The sequence below is a fragment of the Cyanistes caeruleus genome, chromosome 12 (genome assembly GCF_971803275.1).
Source record: "Cyanistes caeruleus chromosome 12, bCyaCae1.hap1.1, whole genome shotgun sequence".
In the NCBI taxonomy this organism is placed as follows: Eukaryota; Metazoa; Chordata; class Aves; order Passeriformes; family Paridae; genus Cyanistes; species Cyanistes caeruleus.
Genome location: NC_141712.1, coordinates 9,497,741 through 9,520,059, shown reverse-complemented (window position 1 = coordinate 9,520,059; position 22,319 = coordinate 9,497,741). Strand labels below are relative to the sequence as shown.

Below are 22,319 nucleotides of genomic sequence, written 5' to 3'. Positions count from 1 at the left end.
TTCTGTGCAGGACGATGGGCACGAAGAGATGTGTCTCTGGGTGTGGGGCCTGTATCTCTGTTAGAAGGGGTGTGAGACGCTCGCACACATCAGCCCTCTCCCCCCATGCCTTGGGCTTGCTGCTGCAGGAGCGGTGGCACCAGAGCATGGCTTTTGTAACAGGGACAGCAGCTCTGGCCGTGTCCCTGCTGTGCTGCCAGACCAGGCCCGGCTCCAGCGGCAGCAATCGCCTGCTGGATGGCAACAACCGAAATAATGGCCATCCAAAAGTAGGGCTGCTGAAAGGCTGGCTTTCTTTGCCGGCTGTATATGTCCCGTGGGACATAGAGGGATCAGCCGTCAGGATCCCACAGCCCTGCCTGCTGCTAGCCCAGCTGGGTTACAGAGGTAACTGAACTGGTCTGTTTGCTAAATGAAAGCTTTCTGAGGTACTGAGTGTCTCGATTAGTGAGCTCTCCAGGGACCCGGGCTCTCTGCACTGCCATCTGTTTTCAGCTAACTGGTACTGGAGCCTGGATTTTATTTTGTAGTCCAGTAAGAATTTTGTGTTGCTTAAAGCAGAGGTGCTGCAGTGCTCTCGGTGTTGGGATGTGGTGCTATTTTTCTCTTGTTTCTTAAAAGAAACTTAGAAAATCATGAAAATATGATTTATAGTGATTTTGCTCTCATTGGTTTAAGAATAATTACAAAAAATTGTGTATTCTAGAAATTCATATGTTGCTTTGGTGATGGCTTACTGAATGTAAATGATGGCCTGTTATTTTCTTAAGAGTGTTTGAGTCCAGCTTATTATCGATTTGCCTAGTTAGTTTACATCAGTTTTGCCAGTGTAAAAACCAGAAGAAACATGGCACTGGTGGTGGTTGGAATTATGTCTGCCATGTGGAAAGGCAGAACACCTCCGTGGTGTTTTTTCTGACTGTTGACAAAGACTATAGCAGATATTAGCACTAGAGTTTCACTGAATCAAAGACTGGAGTATGGAAAGATGTTTTATTCCTTTCTACAACTGTACTCCTGCAGTTTTTCGAACCTTAAATTAATCAGACCCCAGGAAACTGGGTAGCTGCTCTGAAAAATGAGTTCTCTGCATAGTCCTGGGAGATTTCCAGCATCCTGAAAGGATCAGAAAGTTGTCGTTTGCATTAAGCTATTTATACTTATGTAAGCCTGCTGATGTACAGATCTCCTCTGGTCTTTTATGTTGCTCCATCTATTAGGTTTATGTCTGAACAGATACAGATATCATAAAGCTGGTTGGTTGTTATTCAAATTTCAATGATTTGTGGCACTTAGAGGCTGAACCTACATCAGGAAAAAGATTCCAAGAGCTATAGCCCTTGAAATACTTAAATGATAATTCCTTTATTGTTTCTAATATAAAACTTTGTGGACTGTTAAAAATATTTTGAATATTTCTTTCCCCCCCAAATAGCTTTTACTGCCTACTGTACAACTCTGTTGACTAGCCAAGATAAATGAGGCAAGGCAATGCAACTGTCATCACACTACAGCTATGACTTAAATAAACTGTTTCTTAGGGTTAGTGCATCTGTTAATAACCCTTGATATCTTTTTCTGCCAACACCTATGAACCTTGAAAATTACCAGCCAAAGCAAAAGGGCTCGATGTACACTTGGATTACTTCACAAGGCAGAGGTGGTTGGAAGAACCATGCTTTGTCAGTTTAGAGTGCTGTCTCAAGAATCTCTTCTCAAGGTGCAAGGGATACATCTTTCTGAGTTTAGCATCTTTGGTATCTATTTCTGATTCTCACAGCTGTACTTGGAGCATAATGTGAGAGCATCTGTTGGCAGCATCTGCTATCAGAGATAATTAGGATGGGTCACTTGTTTCTTAGTTTGATTGCTTTTCCAGCCTTCTGCATTTTTTAGTCTACATATCCTTTCTCCTATCATTTTCCTCTGAACAATCCCTCCCTCTTGAGGCAACATGTTACTTCAGAGATACCGTGGTAATGTTTAAGGCTGTTACATATTCAGTCTTTTTGAATTTACTAATCCTGTATTTTTATAAATCTGTTTACTGTAGTAAGTTTGAAGAGTATAATCCTAACTTGCATTTAGTGATACAAGGATAGTGTTTGCATGCTTTCTATTCATTTTTTGAGTAGATTTTGGAAGCTTATAGCTTAAATCTTATCAGGAGACTGTCTTTTTTTTTTTCATTCTATCTCATTTTCCCTGAGAAGTCTTTTACTTATCTACAGTACTGCTGGGGTTTTTCTGTAAGGGGATCCATACTCAGAACTCCTTTGTTTAGACATAAAAAAAAAAAAAAAAAAAAAAAAAATTTATTAGAAAATTCCAAATTTTTTTTTTTTTGGTAGTAGGCCTATAGAAAATATTTTAAAGTTTATTCTGGAAGATGAGCTTCATCAAATATATACATATTCTGTAGAAAAGAGAATGCCTTTTGTTAGACATCTGGACATGCATTTTGTGTGTGTGGCTTGATGTAATAGAAGATTAGTTTTCACTTCTTAGAAGTGTAGTATGAAACTTGTTCTGCTGAACATGATAAGTTTTGGCTTGAGATGCTATAAATTATTTGAATTTTGGTAGACTGAGAAGCTAATTTATGCTCCTACCCTTTTTCTGCAACTGGAATGAGATTTTTTATAATTGTAGGTACTTAGAGCATGTGTCATAAAACTTCATCCTCATATTCCACATAATGCTTCAGAAGACAGAACCAGAAATAGATACCAAAGATGCTTCTTTTATTCAGGATAGCTTAATTTACACATCTGTCACATGAGAGGCACATCAGTTTCTGTGCAAGAAATCGAATCACTGCCAACAATCCAACAAAAACCCACACTTTGCTGCTTCAATAATTAGCTTTTTGTGAATCAGACCGTGATAGTTCTTATGAAAGGTGACTGAACTTGCAGTGCTGTGTTGTATGGACTGTAGCAGCAGTAACAGTGCTGAACTGGCTCTGCATTTACTTACTTACTGTGCTGAATTGGCTTTTACCCAGAAATTAGGCCCAGCCACCCCCAGCCCCTCTGATAACTGAGGGCCCACTGGAATGCAAGGAGATTTATTTTCTGCCAAAATTACTTACCCATAGCACAAGAAACTCCCTCTTCAACTTCTTGTTCACTTTTTTGTCACTTTTTAAAAATAGGGTATGGATTCTTGCTCAGTCTTGAACCGTATGTATTGAGCTCTTCCATTTTCTAGTCCTTTTCATTTAATTCCCCAGTAGAGTCTCCTCAGCCTCTTAATCCCCATGTATATGGGGGTATAATACACATTGTATTTGGTTTTCTAAAAGCTGTCAGGGAACAGATGTGTTCATCTGATTTTGCCTTGTTTTCAAGGCAAAATCATTCCTTCAAATGTCACTCCTGGTAATAGAGCGACATCGTCGTCTTCTTTTACTGACTTTCAGGTTGAAAGTTAAGTGTTTAGAACAAAGACTTTTTCTTTGAAATCTTAGATTTATGCCAAAGACATTACACCGTAACAACACATGTTCATAGGAAAACCAAACTGTTACTAACAATGTAGAGAAGCCAAGACTGGAAGCTGGATTTGTTTCATTTCTTTTGGAGGTAGTGCTGTGGAATCTGTGCCGTGGGCAGGCAGACCCTGGGAGGTGATGGGGGCCACTGTTCCTGTGTCACTCCTGGTCACTCCCCATGGGAATGTTCCCATCTCCCTGCCTGGCTGGCAGCTGCCACCTCTGAGTGGAGTCACCCTGGATGTTCCCAGCAGCTGTGATGGGTGCAGAGCACAGTGGGACAGGCTGTGGTGCTGAAACAGCTGCATTCCTGTGGCATCTTCCTGAAAGCTGGCATCTAATCACTTGTTTGAGCTGCTCTGCTCACAGCCTGCTCTGTGCCAGACACGGGAGTAGGAGGTTTGTTGGCTTTTGAAATGATGAGCCATGTACACTGCTGGCTTGCCAGGATATCCTGTATTTCTTGCTGTATTTCTTGTTGTTTCCAGCCATCATTTGGGCATTTGTTTGTTCAGCCTGAGATCCTATTCACTGCAGCTGCTGTGAGGGCTGTTTGTGTTCAGTTGTCTGCTTGACCTGCAGGATTAAAGTTGATACTACTTTTGCAGAACAAGGATTCCTTCAGCCTAAAAAGGGCTTCTTATGAAAAACAGACAAAATAACCACAAGCACACAAATCTGATCATAGCTTTTTCTCACATGGCTCCATCCTATACCTGCTTCCAAAGGGCATATCCTGAAAAAACATGGCAATCCCTCTGTTAAATAAACTTCCTTTTCTTTTCTCTCTGTACTATTGCAGCTATACACAGAAGCGGGAGCTAATTTCTCTTGAGGTTTTTGGTTAATCATCTTCTGAGGAAAAACACTGTTTCTAGATAAATACAGAATTTAAATAGACTCTTTATTTGTACTCAGGTTATCAGTACCTTTAAAAAACAAAATCCATTGTTAATGACCTTATAACTGTCAATCCTGAATCTGCTTTCTTGTTGCTTCAATAAACTGTATTATTTATGAACCTGTAATCATGGAAGTTCTTACTGAGTCTGACCAGACCTACAGTGCTGAATTGATTCTAATCAGAAGTCAAGGCTGGTCACATCCAGTCCCTCTGATCTCTGAGGACCAGCTGGAATGCAAAGAGGCTGCTTTTACTGCTAAATTTCTATTCCCTTAATGCAAAAGTCACTTCTAGCTGCTGATGCTTAATGAAGGCATTTGCTGCTGTACACTTTTCAGTACCTCTTTACTTAAGGGAAAAATGGATGTAGCAGAAACTTTAGAAGCATCTTGTGTAAGCAGAAAGTTTGGCTTAAAATGTCCCACTGTGGCTGCAAATTCTTGCTGTAACTGTTGTGATGTCAGTGTACTTCTTTAGGGGTTTTTTTAAGCAATGTCAGGAGGAGCTGACTGAGCTGCTCTAAGTGTGTTATAAGGCATTCAGAAATTTAGGCAAACCTAAAGAAGGAAATCTGACCTTTTCACATCTCTCTAGAGTTTGTTAATGAAGAGTAGTGAAGGAAAAATAGTACATCACTTCTAATTGATATGGGATTCTTTACAAAATAAATGTAGTGTGAAAATCTATTAAATATGCTTATTTTATCTGTTTAACACTTTGGATTAGTCCAGCTTTTCAAAGTCTTTTCTGGTAATATATACCTAAACTCATATTCTTACCTTTTCTAGTAGAAATCTTTCCAAAATGCACTGTACCTTTAGATCAAGGTGAGAGAATCTTAAGCAAATAATCATATTTAATAGTATCTAATAATAATAGTAGCTTAGCCAAGAAGTCATGTAGATTCATTATTGCCTGAATAGAACTGTATAAATATGCTTGTACTTCTGGCCTGTGGTTTGCTGTGTGTATATTTTGCAGATCCCCAAAAAATTGAAAGGTGGCTTCTGCTGGAGATAGGCAGGCAAGCAAGTTCATTTCTAATGCCTCCTACATTGGTGTATGTCTATTGTGGGTATTTGTTCAACAAGGTGTTAAAAGTATTTAGGAAAGTATTGGTAATACAGGTGAAAAATGTTCCTGGTTAGTCTTTAGTGTCTGGCTGTAGTCTGGTGGCTTTTCCTAGACACGCTGCCTTCCCTTGGAATGATATTTGGGTCCCAACATCAAAATGGAAGGAAGTTCAGGAGAGAATGCTACAAAAGATATGCTTTGTGGGTTGGAATAGATAAATGGGCTGCTCTCAGTAGAATGATTCTGAGAAGTTTGCAGCCCAGTTTAACCAACCATTATTTCTTACATGTTTTTTACATATCTAACAAATATACTCAGGGAAAATGAAAAGTGTGGAGGGGGACCACTTGCTTTAAGGAACTGTTTTTATAATTTTTAGCAGTATTGTTAAGCAGTAAAGTAGTGAAACTTGGTGATGTTCAATACAGTTTTGCAGTCTGTGCTGTTCCTTAATTGATTTTCCAGTTGGTTGCAGATGACTACACCAGGGGTGATTGTACACAGAAACTATACATGCAGTTTTACCAACAGATGCAGAAGGAATGAGACACCTTCTGACTGTCATTGTTGCCACCAGCAAGGAGGAAAAGTAGGTTTCTATTAAAGGGTTTTTTTTCATTTGTTTGCTTTTTTTTTCCTAATTCTGTTACAGAGATGGTAATTATATAGGCAGGTGTAACCCAGTTCAGAAATATGACCCTGCAAAAGTGTAGATAATGTTTGAAGATCCTGCCTATTTAATATTTCTGGATCACCTTAAAACTTCTAGTTAGTTTTAAAATTTCTTTCTGCATCTAGGCAATATATTTTGCAATATTTAATTCCTTTCCTCCTCACTGACTTCTGAATTTGACATACCTCCTTCTGATAGTCATATGACTGGAACTACACCAAAGATTCTTTCGTTTGGTTCATGGAGTGTTGCACATGTGTAGCAGTACATAATCTCTTCAAATGAGAGTTAGAAATTCTCTGCCACTATTGCAGTTTAGTGATCTACTGAAATGTTTAGGCACAGGAATGCAGATAGAAAACTACAGCTGCTTCAGCTGGGTTGGTTAATATGTCTGAAATGCAAAAATCATGTGTGATAATTGGAGCAGGTTGTAAATTGACTTATGATTTTTTTTAAGCAAATAATGAAGCTGAGAAATTAATTTGTTTTCAGTTGTTTTAAACCAAATATGTGGCTTTATTATGTAGATGAAACACTTTTAGAACTGCTTAAAAAAGTAGGTGTATTCCAATATATAAAAAATCAGTTCTTCTTTGACTATCTACTATTCCACTCATAATTTCAGGATCAGTGTTAACAAGTATTTTTGTTGGTGAAGCAAATGGAATTTGTGGCCTTCCTCTCTCCACATTGCTAAGAAATATAATCTTCCAGGTTAAATGACTAAAATCAAGTTATCAGTAAAATTCTTAAAGGTTAATGTTCAGCATCAATCCTCAGAACATATCTATTGCTGGTCTTAATTTTTGTGCTATCTTCAGTATTTCTGAAAAAAAAAACAGGCTACTAACAAAATTACAGTAATGTTACTGTAATAGTTCATAACAGAGAATATTCTTTTCAGCTGAATATTTCTCAGCATGCTAGGATGATGAGATAAAATTAGATTATAAATAGAAATTTTAATAGCTTTTCACTCTAGCACTAAAATGTGATCAAGTAGGAATCATTAACTAAAAATCTTCCTCTGATATATATTACAGCTTCCTACTATAACAAATACTTCTAAAATTTTCTGCATAGCTTAAAATAGAGCTCACAAATACTTCCCATTTTTGTAGAAGGTGTTTTTGATCAAAGAACACATTGTTCTGTGGGTTTCTCACAGCTCAGCACTGGGCTTGGTACTTGTGGCTTCTGGTACATACGAGATGACAACAGCACAGCAATGAGAAACAGTGACACAGACTTTCAGTTCAGGGGTTATTCTAGAATTATAGGCAATCACTTACAAGAACCTGAACATGAGGTGAAAATAACATACCTCACATAAGTCAGATCTCACACCTGCACTCCAAGAAGTTAAATGACTGTTTTGTATTCTTGAACAACCCTGTAATCAGACTTCATTATTCTATCTAGAAAAAGTTCAGGTTGTTTGAGGGATGTGGCTTAAAATATTCTCCATTCAGAACCGCAGTTTAAATTTCTTTCAACCCATTTAAATTTTAAACACAGATTCATTGCACTTCTGGGTAACAGAATTTGACCTAGTTAAAATGAGACAGCTTTGAAATAGTTCACTGAATTAATTTCTAATAATGCATAATACATTAGTGATTAAATGTCTATCCTGGATTGCTGCTTATATGGCTTAAATGCACTTAACAAACCCACATATAATAATTAAATTATAGGAAGTTATATAGCAATTGCCTAATTATAGTTTCAGTTTCTTGTGTTGATTCTATGTAAATAAATAAAAATGCTTTTTAAGCATTTAAGCTCTATTTGTTTCAGAACTTTTTATTGTAAATTTACAAATTTCACATATTTTCATGTATCAGGAACACTGTGAAAAAATGCAGTTTCTCCTGGAGCAAAAGTAACTGCCCTGTTCTTCATTAAAAATACTCTGAAATTAAGAAAAAATCTGTACAAATCCTATTATTTTGGGAGTAGATGTTTGTGAAAAATCATTGTGTAGAATTTGGAACCTTTATGTTGTTCATGATCTAAAGTTAAAACTGACCAACAATGATGTGACACAGGGAAGGAGAATTTACAGCTTTTCATTTATATCTCAAATAAAGTTCATATACTGGTTATAAATTAAAACTAACCTGTGCAGCTGCAGGAGGGCTGTGTCAATACTGAACTGAAGGCTTTAAACATCTCACTCTGTTATACTGCACAGAGTTAACAGCTGTATTTTTCTATCTGTCTGGAGAAGCACAAAGTCGATGAAAACACCAGTTTGATGAAGCCATCTCTCTCTGCTCTGTACTACATCATAATGTGCCTGTGCAGGATGCACTGGCTCTCATAGTTAAAGCTCTTGGGAGCAGATTTGCTGAGTGTACCAGGGTTTCACACAAGACAGCCAATCTGGTAGGTGACTGCCTAGCATGAGAGCTGTGAGATGTGCAGTGTGCCTCTGGACATGAGACTTATTTCTGTCACAAGCAGGAAAACACTTGGATTGGTTGGAGTTGAACCCATTAAGTGACCCTGCAGCTACCAGAAGATAGGTAATTGAAGGTATTATTTTTTTTTTCCCTCTGAAATACAACTTTGAGCGTCTTTTTAATCTGATACAAGCTTACTTATACGCAAGAAATAATCTGTAAATGAATGACAGGTACTAGAGATCAAAAGTTTGTGTGTAAAATGCTGGCATGTCTATTAATGGGCATGTGCATCCTGCAGTATGTGCAGATATTCTTCACAAAATTAGACACGTTTTAAGGACATATATACATGTCCCAAATGGGGAATTGCTCTCTCACAGGTTATGGTTGTAAAAATAGCACTGTACACAGAAATGTATTTAAGTTAGTGATATCTATCAAAATCAAATGCCACTCTTGGTTTAACAGGATTCAGTAATATTATAGTTTATAAACTTATTTTAATTAAAAAGTTTGAAATTCAGCAGAATACCTCAAAAAAAGTCTCCACCCAACCACATATGTAAATTACAGACTTGGTGTCATTTTGTCTGTAGAACTACTCCACAAAAAGTTCCTGGATGCCCTTATGATAAGAGGATAGAGAGATTCCGCAGGCTTCTACTTGTACTCCTGATGTCTTTTGAAGAGTTGCTCACCACTTCTATTTATTTAGACTCAGACTTATTGAACAAACTCATTCTTCACCTGAAGATGAAGACACAATCGCATGAGGATGTAAGGCCATGGACAGGCACTGCCATCCACACCCTAAACACACTTTCAGCTTCTCTGCTGCCAAGCAGTATTGCTGTCTTAGGCTAGTCATTCTTTCCTAAGGTTAAACCTTGATTTGGGTAAAAGGCTATCAAGGGCTCTTCTTCCAGCACTCTTTCAGTTTCATATTTCAAAGTAATTCATTCTGTTTCTGTGACTGACTTGATCACTTGCCACGATACATTTATTCATAGAAGTAGAACAAAACATAGTAGATACTACATGAACTGCAATGTAGTTGCAGTAGATGGGTGAGATGTGGAAAAATCTGAACTTGCAAATATTTGGCAGTGATCAAGTAATAGTTGAAAGAGTGGAACTCAGCCATGCTATTTTCAGAGCAAATTTTATGTGAAAGAATTGGAGCGTAGGGGAGTATACTATTCTTTATCTAAAAATGAATTCGTTCTAATGTTATAAAAGCGTAAGAACATAAAACTCATCTTTTATGTCCTTAGTCTGAAATCAGATTCAGCTACTGTCCTTGCATCTGTTTGAAGTTGGTATGGGTTGAGGTGAACACCTGGCTATTTTAGAAAGGCTTTTTTTCCTCCCCTGTTGTGAACTTTTCCCATTCCACAAAGCTTTCTTTTTTAGTTACCAAGTTGGTTGCAATTCTTTTGAGTTACTGAAGCTCATGGGAAACCAGAAGGGCAGCAGAAACGGTGAGGGCGGTTCAGGTTTTAAACATGAATATTCTTGGATGCATAGGATTAGAGTATAGTGTTTTTTGTAAATTAAATACTGCTTTAATGACTGAAAATTATGGGGAAGTGAGCAAAAAATATTGTGACATCTGCTTAATTGGATTATTTTATTAAATGCTGTTGCAAAAAGAAATTGCATCTACACTCTTGACAGCTATTGATGTGCTGAGTCTGATTCCTTGGATGAATACTAGGCACAAACTCCATCAAAATTGGTGACCTACATTATGGTCATGGATTAAATGTTTGCTTAGAACCAGCCTTGGATGACATCTGTTTGTCATTTAATAAAATCTGGCTTTAACTTTTGATACCAATTGCACTTCATTTGTCAGTTTGTTTTAACTTGTGTGCAAGTTAACATTAATATAAGAGAGTTTGCCTTTGTAGTGTGCTCATGCTATGATTAGTAACACTGCAGGTCAGTGTGCTCTGTTGTTAATACCTAGGGGACTGGTAGCTCAGTGCCTGTACATCTTTTAAAGCAGGGCTCTGAATGAGAGAGGCCAAGGCGTTTGTAGCTGTTGGGGTGTGGTGCCACTGCTTTGGCTGCAGTGCTCATTGTTCTATCTGCTTTCAGTTACCTCTTCTCAGGCATTTCTTAAGCCTGGTGGTTTTATACAGTTAAAGGAGTGTCCTGTACAAACAAAGGTAGATTTCAATGTTTGTTTTGAAACAGTTGACAATAAACCACAAAAACTATTTCCAAACAGGACTCTCAGATGCAAAGGATAATCCTCTACTTCTTATTTTAGCACCTGTTAAAAGCTGGGACTTCTGGGATGTTCTTGACATCAGCCTGCAAAATGGCCACAGCTTGGAGGGACACCTGACCTTTTGCCATCAGGTGACTGACAAAGCCCTGTAGCTGTTTGGTTTAATAACTGTAAATCATTTCTGGTTAGAACCTGATGCTAACAACTACACATCTATTCTAGCTGGGGAACTTCTTATCATTTAAATAATGAAAACAGCAGCCATTCTTCTTCAACTCCTGTCAGCCTGAAAGGTACTGTTTCTATGTTGAAAATAGTTCCTTCCTCACTCCCTCCCTCCCCCTTACTCAAAAATTCACTACCATGTGTTTATACTAAAAGAGACTAAACAACCAGTTTTTCTTGCCAAGTGTTTAATTTACTAATAAAACTGTATGTGTTTTTGTGGCCCCTCTGACTTCTGTCATTCCTATCCAGCTATGGGCATCTATGCAGCTGCCTGATTCGTTCCCTGTCAGAGTGGGACCCCACAAGGACATGGAACACACAAAAGTGTATATCAGATTGTTAGGTTTGATAATACAATAAAATGCAACATTAAGGTGGCAATTAACCTTTCACTGGTAAAAAAGGGGGTTGATTTTTAGATGTAAGCAGATATGGGGAGGATGACCAAATACAGAAACTACAACTGTCTTACAGTATTTGTTGTATTTTGTCACAGCTATTCGTGTTAAACCAGTGCAGCACCAACGGGGAGCTTTAGCTAAGATACTGCTGACAGCACTGAAAATAGTGGAAGTCCTGTGACCACCATCACACCCTCTGTCACCTGCAAGAAATGAAAAATTTAAGAAGGCTTTTCCATTTAAACAGATGCTCATGAATGTCACTGTTGCACATTTGTGGTTTTAAATTAGAGGTTGTAAACAGTCACAGAATAAAGTTGCATGTTTTACACAGTTGCCACCAGTTTCAACTTGTGTTTGAACTTTATCAGATCATAATGGGCAGGTCTCATCAGACCTGGCTTACTCTGCATGTTGGGTAGGATGGATGGAATTTCTCTTAATTCATGGAAAGTCCCTCAGTCATTTCTGCATTTTACCTTAAAGAGATGAAGGTGAAGACACTGACCAAGAATTGTTGGTGTGAATTGCTGGTCTGTACCAAGTATATTTGACTTAATCCATGCAAAATAAATGGCAGATGCTCTGCCAAAATATTTAATATTAAGATTAAAATATCACTTATAGATTGAATATAAAAAAACATGCCAGCAATGCTGATCTTGAAATTTTATGTGGATTTTTCCAAATTCTGAGAGAGACAATTGTTTTCATACAGAAAATAGTTTAGAAATATGTGAAATATATGTCAAGTTACTGAAAATAACTTTCGTAATGCACTAAATACAGCATTACCTGCAACCATAATAGGCACAGCACCTTTGCAGAAATGAGTGAAATTTTAATAACTGACATGTCTTTAAAAATGTGAAGTAGCTATTGCTTTATATTTCTGGTGTGTGGCAGCTGTTTTTCATAATAGTAGGATAAAATTTCCACTGGTTCTGAATTGCAAAGAACATGACTAGTATGTGTTCTTGTCAGTATATCAGAGTAATTAAATTGTTTTGTTCTTTCTGCAAGACAGACTGTCTAATGTCATCACAGTGCATTGTGTAGTGCAGCGCTTCACTGTCTAGAAGGTTATGTGGTGGCTTCAGTATTATGTTTTTCTGATAGTGCTTGCTGGATTTTCTCTATCACAACTCATTGTCAGATGAGTTTTCATTATTAAATTCATTCATTCGATAATAAATTTATTTTTTTGACAAGAAACAATACTAGCTATAAATCTTAATGGAACAAAATTTATCTGAAGTGCAAACCATAGAAAATAGTTCTGTGCTTGAGAACTAAGTGGTGTCTTTCTATAAGACCTGACAATTTATTTTTATCTTGCAGCTTTTTTCATTCATTCATCATTTTCATTAATACATTAACTAAACCCTTAGGAACTACGTGTCAGCCCAGGAGTAAGTAATAATGTAGCTTACTATTTTTCAAAAAACTAATACCAATTTTTAAGAGTGATTTGTGGTAAGTGATAGTATAATGGTAATGCCCTCATTGAATAAGTAACTAGTCCTCACAATTATTGAACCTCAGATAACTCCTAACTATGAATTTATTTAGCTGTTGGTACTACGATGTCTGAGGGCTGCACACACTTACAAATTGCCCTGCTGGTGTCCATGTGAGGTAGGAGATTGCATAGGCTTTCCCAGGGGAACCTGGAAGCTTGTTTCAGAGTCTGGAATTGAACTAATTCTCTTGAGCCCCACAGTAGGTCCTTAATCACAAAATCATTCCCCACTTCCCCCAAAGGGATTAAATGTAATAACTTGTATCATTTAAGGGCTTTTCTTTTTTAACACTTGAGGTTGAGGGTTTGAGGTGAACTTTGCTAAAGAGCTAGCTGTCATGGTGTAGAATTTCTCTTTCCAAAGGCAGGGAGTGAGAAGCTGAGATGCTGCTCTGGCACACAGAGATTGATTGATCGGGCTCTGCTGGCCCTGCAGTGGCCTCTAGCTCTGAGTGGCACCTTGGTAAACACTAATCCCTCTCTGTCCTGAGGAAGGTGCTCAAACCAAGTATCACAAGGAAACAGAATGAAAGATGTACATATCTGCATTGTGAAGAAAGGAAATGAAGCGTATAAAAGGGAAAAGGAATAATATGTTGCCATTTTAGGAGTCAGCTTGGGCCTCTGATTTCATATATGAGCAGGAAATTTATGGGAGCTAAAAAACACAAAACCAGTTTGTACCTGCATTTGGACACAAGTGGAGCATTTCTGTGGATGCTTACTTTTCAACTGAATTAGATTAAAGCTAGTAAGTGTTTTGACATGAAATTAGCGTAAAACTAAATTCAGCATGTCTGCGCACAAAGGAAATCATGTTTGGAGCTTCAGTCATTTAAATACAGGAAAAAAACCCACATAAACCAACCAAGCCAAACAGACAAACCCAAGCCTTGAAGAATGTTGTCATCTAATGTGAATTGTAATTTATTTTTCTGAGAGAACTTCTAAGCAGCATATGTACTTCTTGCATTGACTTTCTATTTTCAGATTCTCACAAGTGGTCTTAAGCACTATTAGGCAAATAAAATGCTTGTTTCTCCTTCAATTGGGTGTTTGGGTGAGGTATCCTCTTTTAAAATTGGTTTAAAAGGACAGCAGGCCTTAAACATTCACAGTGCTGGGAAGTGTGGAAGAAGAAAGTATGAAGCACTGTACAGATGAGTACAAAGAAAAGATAAACTGAACCATGGGCAGTTCCTAAGTCTGAGTGCATTTTGGAAGAGCTGGCAGTGCTTCCCTTAGGGACAGAGTGCCCCAGGGGCTGAGGCGTGGTGTGAGGGCAGTGGTAAGTGATGTGCTGTGAGGACGCAGCATTGCCCAGCACTGGAGCATCTCCTCTGCCCAGGAGTGTGAGGGCTCCAGCACAAACCTCCACATCCTGCTTGTGGAAAGTGAAGGGGAGAGGTCAAATTCTCACTTGGCTGCTTCTGCTGCTCGTTCTTGAGTCACCTGTGAGCTTCTTGAGGTGCCTCTGCTCCCCTCAGAGCTGCTGGCTGTGTGTGGAGCGTGGGGCTGTGTGAAACAGCCGCCCGGCTGAGGCCAGGGTGGAGAAAAACTTTCTCCATTGTTTGTCTTCAAACCTTTGTGTTACACCTGAGGATGGGAATAAACCCTAAGTTTGACCAGCATCAGGGCCCACAGGAGGGCTTGCTGAGAGCAGAAAATGGCTCTCAACACATCCTTTGATCAATCTGCTGTTTGTTTTCCGGGCAGGAATCACTTGAGGCCTACATCGTGTTTTACCAAAAAGAAAACATATCAGATGAGATTTTAACCAGAACCCTGCTCCAATGATCAAGTAGAAAAGGAGCAATAACTTTCATCTATAGTTAAGGCTGACATATTGCCCAGAGTGCTTGAATTATTGACTGTTCTTCATATCACAAGGGCTGCTGTTGATTTCCAGTTCCTCAGGTCTCATGAGGTGATATATTTTAGAGGCACTGTATTTCTCAGCTTGGCCTCTTACATCTTTAGCTGGATTTAGTTTTCTGACAGAAAACTTGTATTTAAAATATTTTTCAAACACCAGTGCTATTCTGACCTGCTTTTGAACTCAAATATTGTACTTGGAGTAAATGAAAATGTTGTTGAACTGTAGTCCCTCTGCAGAGGCCTGGTAAAATTTGAGTAACCAAGGCAGAAAAAAGTGATTTCCTCATTTAAAATGTGTATTTTGGGACATAGAACTTTTCTGCAATGTACCATCACCCTGGCTGCATCTCAGCCCGATGCTTGCCCTGGTGCCATGCACCTAACATGACAGAGGCAGGACAAGGAGTGAAGGGAGTGGGAGGCTGCCCATTTCCCCAGCTACCGGCTCTGCTGCACCTTTCTGGTCAGAGCTGCCAAGGAGGAAAACAGCTGTCACTGCTAGCCCTTCACTGGGACCCTGGGAATTGAGCACAAATCGTGGAGGGCAAAGAGGCATCTGAAGCTGTTCTCCTGCTGGAGCAGATCAAAGTGACACAGAGAGCCTTGTAGCTGCTGTAATCCAACCAAGAGGGAGGAACCAGTGCCCTCGCTTTGCCTTTTATTTCCATGGACAAAATGCAGGTGGCATGCTCTCTACCCACTGCAGACAGGGGAGGAAAGTGCACTGCTCCTTTTGCCTGTCTTTTCTTTTATCCTGTTGCTTCAGCAGCTGGCAGATAGTGACAGGCAGGTGAGCATTGTGCCAGAGGTGGGAAGCTCTCCCACTCCACCTTGAAGGCTGCCTGCTGCTGCAGTGTGTCAGGAGAAGGCCCCTGCTGCAGGTAAGAACTTCTTCATGATATATTTGTCTGAAGTAATCTGTAAGCTGCAAAAGAAAGCTTCAGTTAATGCAGTTTTGCTTGTGCTTGTTGCAAAGCTGCATGTAAAACCTCAGCACAGTTGGTTTAGCTGTTTCTGTACCTTGTGGTGCCCAGGCACAATATGAATCCTGGGTGGGCTGTGGGAAAACCTGTCAGCTCAAGCCCCCTCAGACACTCACATGAGCCATGGGATTGAGAAAGATTGGTTTATGAAGGTGTTTTCCAGCTGCAGAGTATGAGTAGGGAGACTGTAGTAGGGCAGCAGTAAATGGTCTTTATTGTCTAAACAGTCTTTGCAACAGATGTGCTGAAAAATACAAATAGTGACTGGCGTGTTAATTGCTGAGTGACGAGGGCTATGCTTTAGTGTGGGTGCACTGATGATTAAAATAATTAATCATCAAGCTTCCATCACCTTGCACTATCCGAATGCATTATGATGGAAGTTTGATGTTTAATTATTTTAATGCCTTTAGATACTATTATTTAAGCATTACCTAATTCTGCAGTCTTTCTCAAATTGTGGGGTTTTTTGTAGTTACCTGTGCTGCATAGGGTTGGTCATAAGTTCTTTATTGTGTTTTTAGTTTGCTTTTTTGTTTTAATGAGTTCTACTAAAGATGAGAGTGTTCTGTGGGTACCAGGCAGGATGCTGTTTACTCTTGTGTTTAGAAATTTTCACGTGTGCTTGGTTTTTCGTGGTTTGTGGGCTGAATAAATGGTGTGAGCCTAAGGCTCTTATCCTTTTTTTAGGCTCATTTGTGTGTTGTAAACTTCCTACTGATGTTTGTAAAGTACACATTTTATTGGGTATTTTCCTCTTTGGTACTTTTTCCTTATAATCCTTTTATAGTGTTTAATGGGGTGTAACACTGTTGGGGAGGTAAGTGGAACGTGTAGAGGGAAGAAAAATTCCATTCTCAAGTCTGTTATGAATGAAATTATGTACAGTGTTGGCTTGACAGTACTTAAGCTACTTTGATGTCTTAGCAGCTTCTTAATATCCCTTCAGTGAGAACTAATTGTTCAGAAATGTTCCCTGGCAAATTCTGGCATCCGTAATTATAATTCCTGATTTCCTGCATAGATCTTAGACTCAAGTCTAAGTCAGTAGCTGAAAACTGTGGAGTTCTGATCATTTAATGTATGTTCAGTGCTGGTTTATGTACCAGGGCTACATTAACAACACTAAAGCTGCAGTATCAAGTGTCTAGAAGATGATAAACTGAGTTCCCAGTTCAGTCCCATCCCAGGTGTGAATGATGATGTTGCCATATTCCCTAGTTACAGTTGTCCTCTTTCATGTGTGACTATTGTTTACTTATTTGTGCAGGATGTTTGTCTCAAAATATCTGGGGTGTTTTAAAATGAAAACTGCCTTATGTAATAACAGCAGAGAGTGTTGCCAAAATTGGAAGGCTCCTCATAGATAAAAGTCAGCATGACACTGTAATTTTCTAAGGCTGTGATAAGGCTGAGAGCTGAGATACCACAAAAATCATTATGTTCTTCCTAGAGTTCTTGCCTATCACAGTATTTCCATGTAACTTTGGCCAAACAAATTCGAGTGTCTGTAACTGGATCCTGTTTGTGTAAGGATTTCTTTATTTTGAGTACCCAGGTTGGTGTGCTGTCAGTGGATATCCCAAACTCTCTGACTGTTTTGTCTTCAGTGACAAGGGACAAAGAAAAGTTAGGGGAAACAGGACGCTGCGTCCAGTGTGTGGTAAATGCTGGGTGATAACAGAAGGCACTCCTCTAGTTATACTCCCTGCTGTAAAAAACCCCAAGCTTGGTGATAAATGAAATGATGCACTGTTCCTTATCAAATAGACAGTCACTCAATTAAAGAAGTTGTGAATCATTATTTAAATATCTGATCTTTTAATCAGAGCATGTGCTATACTTTACATGGGTATTGGAAACACCTTCAACTTGGACACTTTCTAACACCTGATCACTTTGTTCTGCATCTGTAAAGCTTCATGAGGCTTCCTAGGGTATGAAAAGCAAACAGAAGCATCACTGTGTTGCTTTATGTAGAGTCAGTATTGCTTTACTGTATGGCTTTGCTTTATTTAGCAGCAATTTCCTACACATTTCAGTGCAAACCAGCTGTGGAACATTTTAGTGATGTCTGCTTGGGTCCTTCTTCTCTCTGACTTTTGGAGGGAAGAGTGCTGGACTGTGAAATTTGTGTAAACTAATGAGCTGTACTGAAGTAAGATATATCACAGATGGCACAAATGGAAGCAGAAACTTCTTGGAAATGTATCTGCTGCCTCTTGTGAGCTACTCTGAAATTGCAACAGGAGGTGTACTTGTTTCTCATGAAAGCTGAGAGGTTTCAGGCCTCTTCATCCTTCTCTGTAAGTTTAGGCTCTTGGGCTAAATCTTTCTGAAATTCCAGCTATTGACAACTGTGTGGAAAGGCTGGAGGCAGAGACAGGCTGTGGGCAGGCTGAGTTGGCTTGTGAAGCCACTGTGCCATTGATAGGGCTCTTCTAAGTGATGGGAACCCTTTTGTGGCAAAAGTTTCAAACAGCAAAGCAGCAAGGTAGTAAATAACCAAGATTTTATTTCTGGGTGACTTGGTTGGCTAAGTGAACTCAGACAGCGAGCACAGGCACAGGCCAGAGCTGGCTCTTGCACATCCAGGCACAAAGGAAGCAAGTTGTAGTTCAGCTGGGAGATGGTGCTTTGCAGCTGTAGGACCGAGTGCTGTCCTGCACTGAAACACATAAGCGAAATCCTTGCATGGCTTTTTTCTCTTTTGGTTCCATTAGCAGAAGGGAGAACACTTTTACAAGTGCTGTTTTCAGAGGAAAAATACTGGAATTGCCTGGTTTAAGTCCATATTTTAGGGAGGATTTGGAGATACACCAGTATTCTATTAGAGACCACAGAAATGAGTTATGGCTGAGAAAACTAGCCTCATGCTGTTAAAGTGATTTTTCTCATTTAAAAAAAAAAAAAAAAAAAAAAGAAAAGGGAAAAAAAAAAGGAAAGGAAAGTGGAGGAAAAAAAAGTTGTTTGGATGTGATAAGAGTGTCACATGGTACCTTGGCAGAGAAAAGAAAAATAACTGGGAAGTTTTTTACCCTTCCTGACAATGAAACAATGTGCCTCTAGTTCCAGGGCTGGATCTATTAAATCAGGAACTACTCTTTTTACTGTTGTCTTTTGTTTTTTTTTTTATTTCTTCTTGTCCTTGTTAGGTCTTGCCGAAACCACTGTTGATAAGGAAATGTTTCTCTGATGCTTTTCCCATAGTTTTTAACTCTAAGGGGTTAAGTTCTTTTGAGACGTCACCTGGCTGAATGGGCAGAATATGTAATCAGATAATCTAAGGGAGCTGGGCTCAGGGCCCCGGCAAGAGCCGGAGGGGTCACCAGTGGCTCCCGCCTGTCCAGCTGGGACTGTCGCACGTCTCCTGAGCTCGCTGAACTTCATTTCAGTGCTTCAGTGTTTCATTTTCTGCAGCGCCGAGTCTTTCCTTCAAAGGGATGCCATATGCCTGGAGTCCTCAAGTGACGTGGGGAGGGGGGAAAGGGAAAACCGCTCTTGACATAAAGTGCTCCGCCACTTTTTGAGTTGCTCGCACACGAATATACACGAATATACCTGTGCGCTCTGCTTCCTCTGGCGCCCTGCACGCGGGGCCCCCAGTATCAGCTCTCCAGCTTTGTGGGAAAGGGCCGTGAGAGTTAGGAAAGCTGGGATTTAAAACGAGTGGAAGATGCTAGTGGGTCATTAGGACAAGCGGGAAGCTGCAGGGCTGTTTGGAAAGTTTTTGACAGGCGTTGCCAGGCGGGAGCAGCGCTCGGTGGGCCCCGCTTGGTTTCAGCGCTTTGGCAGAGCCCGAAGGCGCGCAGTTGCAGGTAAAGACAAAATCTACAGGCAATCCAGAGAATGCCGGTGTCCGCGGGGCGTGCTGGCTCTGCGGAGCCCGCGGGTGCCGCCCCGGGGAGGGGGAAGTGGCCCTGCAGCAGGACGGAGCGGAGAACGGCGCTCCCCGAGCCTCCATCCCGGGGCGGTGCCGGTGTCCGCAGGGTCCCTGCCCAGGGCCCCGCGCCGCGCCCCGCCGCTGCCGCCCGTGCCCGCCAGGGGGCAGCGGCACACCGGGCAGCGGCGGGGCGGGGGCCCCGGCCCGGGCTGCAACCGCGGCCCGGGCCTTTCCCGGTGGAACTGCGCCGCGGCCCGGGCCTTTCCCGGTGGAACTGCGCCGCGGCCCGGGCCTTTCCCGGCTGGAATGCTCGCAGGGAGCCCCGGCCTTTCCCGGTGGAACTGCGCCGCGGCCTGGGCCTTTCCCGGTGGAACTGCGCCGCGGCTCGGGCCTTTCCCGGCTGGAATGCTCGCAGGGAGCCCCGGCCTTTCCCAGCTGGAATGTTCGCAGGGAGACTAGGCCTTTCCCAGCTGGAATGTTCGCCGGGAGACTAGGCCTTTCCCGGCTGGAACGCTCCCAGGGAGACCAGGCTTTTCCCGGCTGGAATGCTCGCAGGGGGCCCGGGCCATGCGGGGTGCCAGGGCCGCAGGCAGCACGGGCAAGGCAGGCTCAGCAGGAGCCGTGCCAGGGGGCGGGGGAGCGGTCAGCAGGATCCTGGCGCTGCGGGACACATTTGGCCTCTGCGAGCCATCAGAAAAGAAAGGAGCGAGGGAAGAGCAAGAAAAGGAATTAAAATAATGCGTCTGAGCATTGTTTGGCTCGGTTGGAGTGGTTCTCATATAGGTTGGGATGCTTATGCCAGTAAAACATGATGGAAAGGCTGTATTGTTTCCCTGTATCCATCTGTACCAGTACCGTATCCTATGGTATTTTTAACCGTTCCCTACGGAGCCGGCTCTGGCTGATGATTACAGAAAGAACAGAAAGGAAAAATAGAGCTGCATAACAGAGGACTTCCTTCCCCAGGCTGAGGGCTATCCCGCACAGTCGTTTCCCGAATCCTGGAAGCATCAATCAGAACAGCTGGGGCTGTGTGTCGGGGGGCGATGGGCGGGCGCTGCAGCCCGGGGCCGGGCACAGCGAGCGGCTTTGTGCGGCTGCACTGCCAGCTCGGCCCGCGCTTCGGCACAACAGGCGCAGCGAGGCTCAGCCACGAGGCTGAGGAAATCACCAACCCTCACTTGATTAAACTGGAATTTTGATTTAAAGTTGTTTTATTTGGGGAAAATCAAAGGTGGTCTTCTGTTTCTGCATCTGTGCTCCAACTGTTCTGCAACTGAGAGCTTGTGGAGATGAACTTGAAAGCAGAGGGGCAGAAAGTTGTTTCTGGGTTGCAGTTTCTTTGTTCGACTTGCTACCTGGAGCATTTATATAAGAACATGTAACAAAATTAAAAGCTTGGTTTAAAAGATGGAAATTTCTATTTAAACATTGAATTAGATTTGTGTGATAAATTGGATACTCTTTGTCAGCTACCTCTGAGCTTTAAAAACAAGGAAACAAAACTGCCCCAAAATTAGAAACAAACTCCCCTGGCTCTGTACACTACTCCAGCCTGTCCCAGAGGGATGACTTCAGTGTTTAGGGGCAGTGGGAGTGACAGGCAGATGACTTGGAGCACTCCACCTCCTGTGCAGGAAGCGCTGTGCCTCCCTAAAAGATACAGATCATGTAAAAAATGGTGTGTTGCTTTGATTTGCTATGATAACATGTAGCAAATGCAGACTGGCTCATTTATTAAGAGTTTCCTCAATATGCTATTGAAAGATTTCATAAATGCAACAGCACTTAAAAAGCTGGTTTTCTCCAAAATTCCCTGAATTAGAAACACCCTCTTGGCACACTGGGTTCTTTCCTGTCTTCCCACAGTGGCAAAGCAGGTTTGAAAACTCCTTGCTCACAAGCCACAAATGGGAATCTGAAGGAAAGAGTTTAATTTCATTTTTTGATGTGGGAAGATAACAAAATTAGTATAATTGTTCTCTGCAGGACAAGTGCTGTGCAGGCCAGCCAGCCACACAGTGCTAAGCTCTGTGCAGCAGAGCAAGGTGCCCTGGCTGCTGCTATTTTGTACACCTCTCCAATTATTCTTGATGATTTTTGGAATTAAATTGATCCCCTTTATTATTTTATTGGAGAACTGAGAAGTATTCAGAGAAGCATACTTGCTCCTTTCTCCACAGGGTGGAGCATGGCTGTGTCAAGGAGGTCACCTGGCTCAGGGGTGCACCAGGGCTGCTGAGGACATTAACACATCAGCAGCCCCTTAGCAAAGGGCCTGGAGCTTCCCCATGAAGGCAGGACCTCCTGTGCTGCTTGTGTACCATGTGCTGGCCTGGGCAGGGTGGCACATGCCAATGTCCTGGGCCTGTATGCCCTGGAAAAATGCAACCCCTCAGAAGTGGAATAGTTTATCACTGTGGAAAATAATCCTTCGTCACACTGGTGTGCAAAGTCACCTCCCATGCTCAGGCACAAACTGAATTACCTGATTAATGTTAGTCTTCATCTGTACTTTCAGGCTGGGCTAATTTTAGAGCCTGGAATAAGGTTGATAATGGATTTGGTTGGTCAGAAATAGCTATTCTGCTTTGAATACACCGAGCTGGATGGAGATGAATTTC

The 22,319-nt window shown here is 41.2% G+C and overlaps 1 protein-coding gene and 1 long non-coding RNA gene across 4 annotated transcripts in view; both read left to right on the top strand.

Annotated features, from left to right (window-relative positions):
• The first annotated feature begins 10,839 nt into the window (after window positions 1–10,839).
• On the top strand, window positions 10,840–11,765 carry LOC111934624 (uncharacterized). Its single transcript, XR_002867327.2, has 3 exons — window positions 10,840–10,931; window positions 11,023–11,093; window positions 11,525–11,765. It is a non-coding gene; the product is annotated as an uncharacterized LOC111934624 (long non-coding RNA).
• Window positions 11,766–14,194: 2,429 nt separating this feature from the next.
• Window positions 14,195–22,319, top strand: part of ZNF423 (zinc finger protein 423) — a 267,337-nt gene continuing 259,212 nt past the window's right edge. The window contains exon 1 of one of the 3 annotated variants that reach the window (XM_086848260.1): window positions 14,195–15,710. The gene's annotated coding sequence lies outside the window, so the exon portion shown is untranslated. Of the gene's footprint in view, window positions 15,711–19,330; window positions 19,631–22,319 lie in introns of those variants that run through there. The other 2 variants (XM_086848259.1, XM_086848257.1) reach the window with 2 other exon arrangements.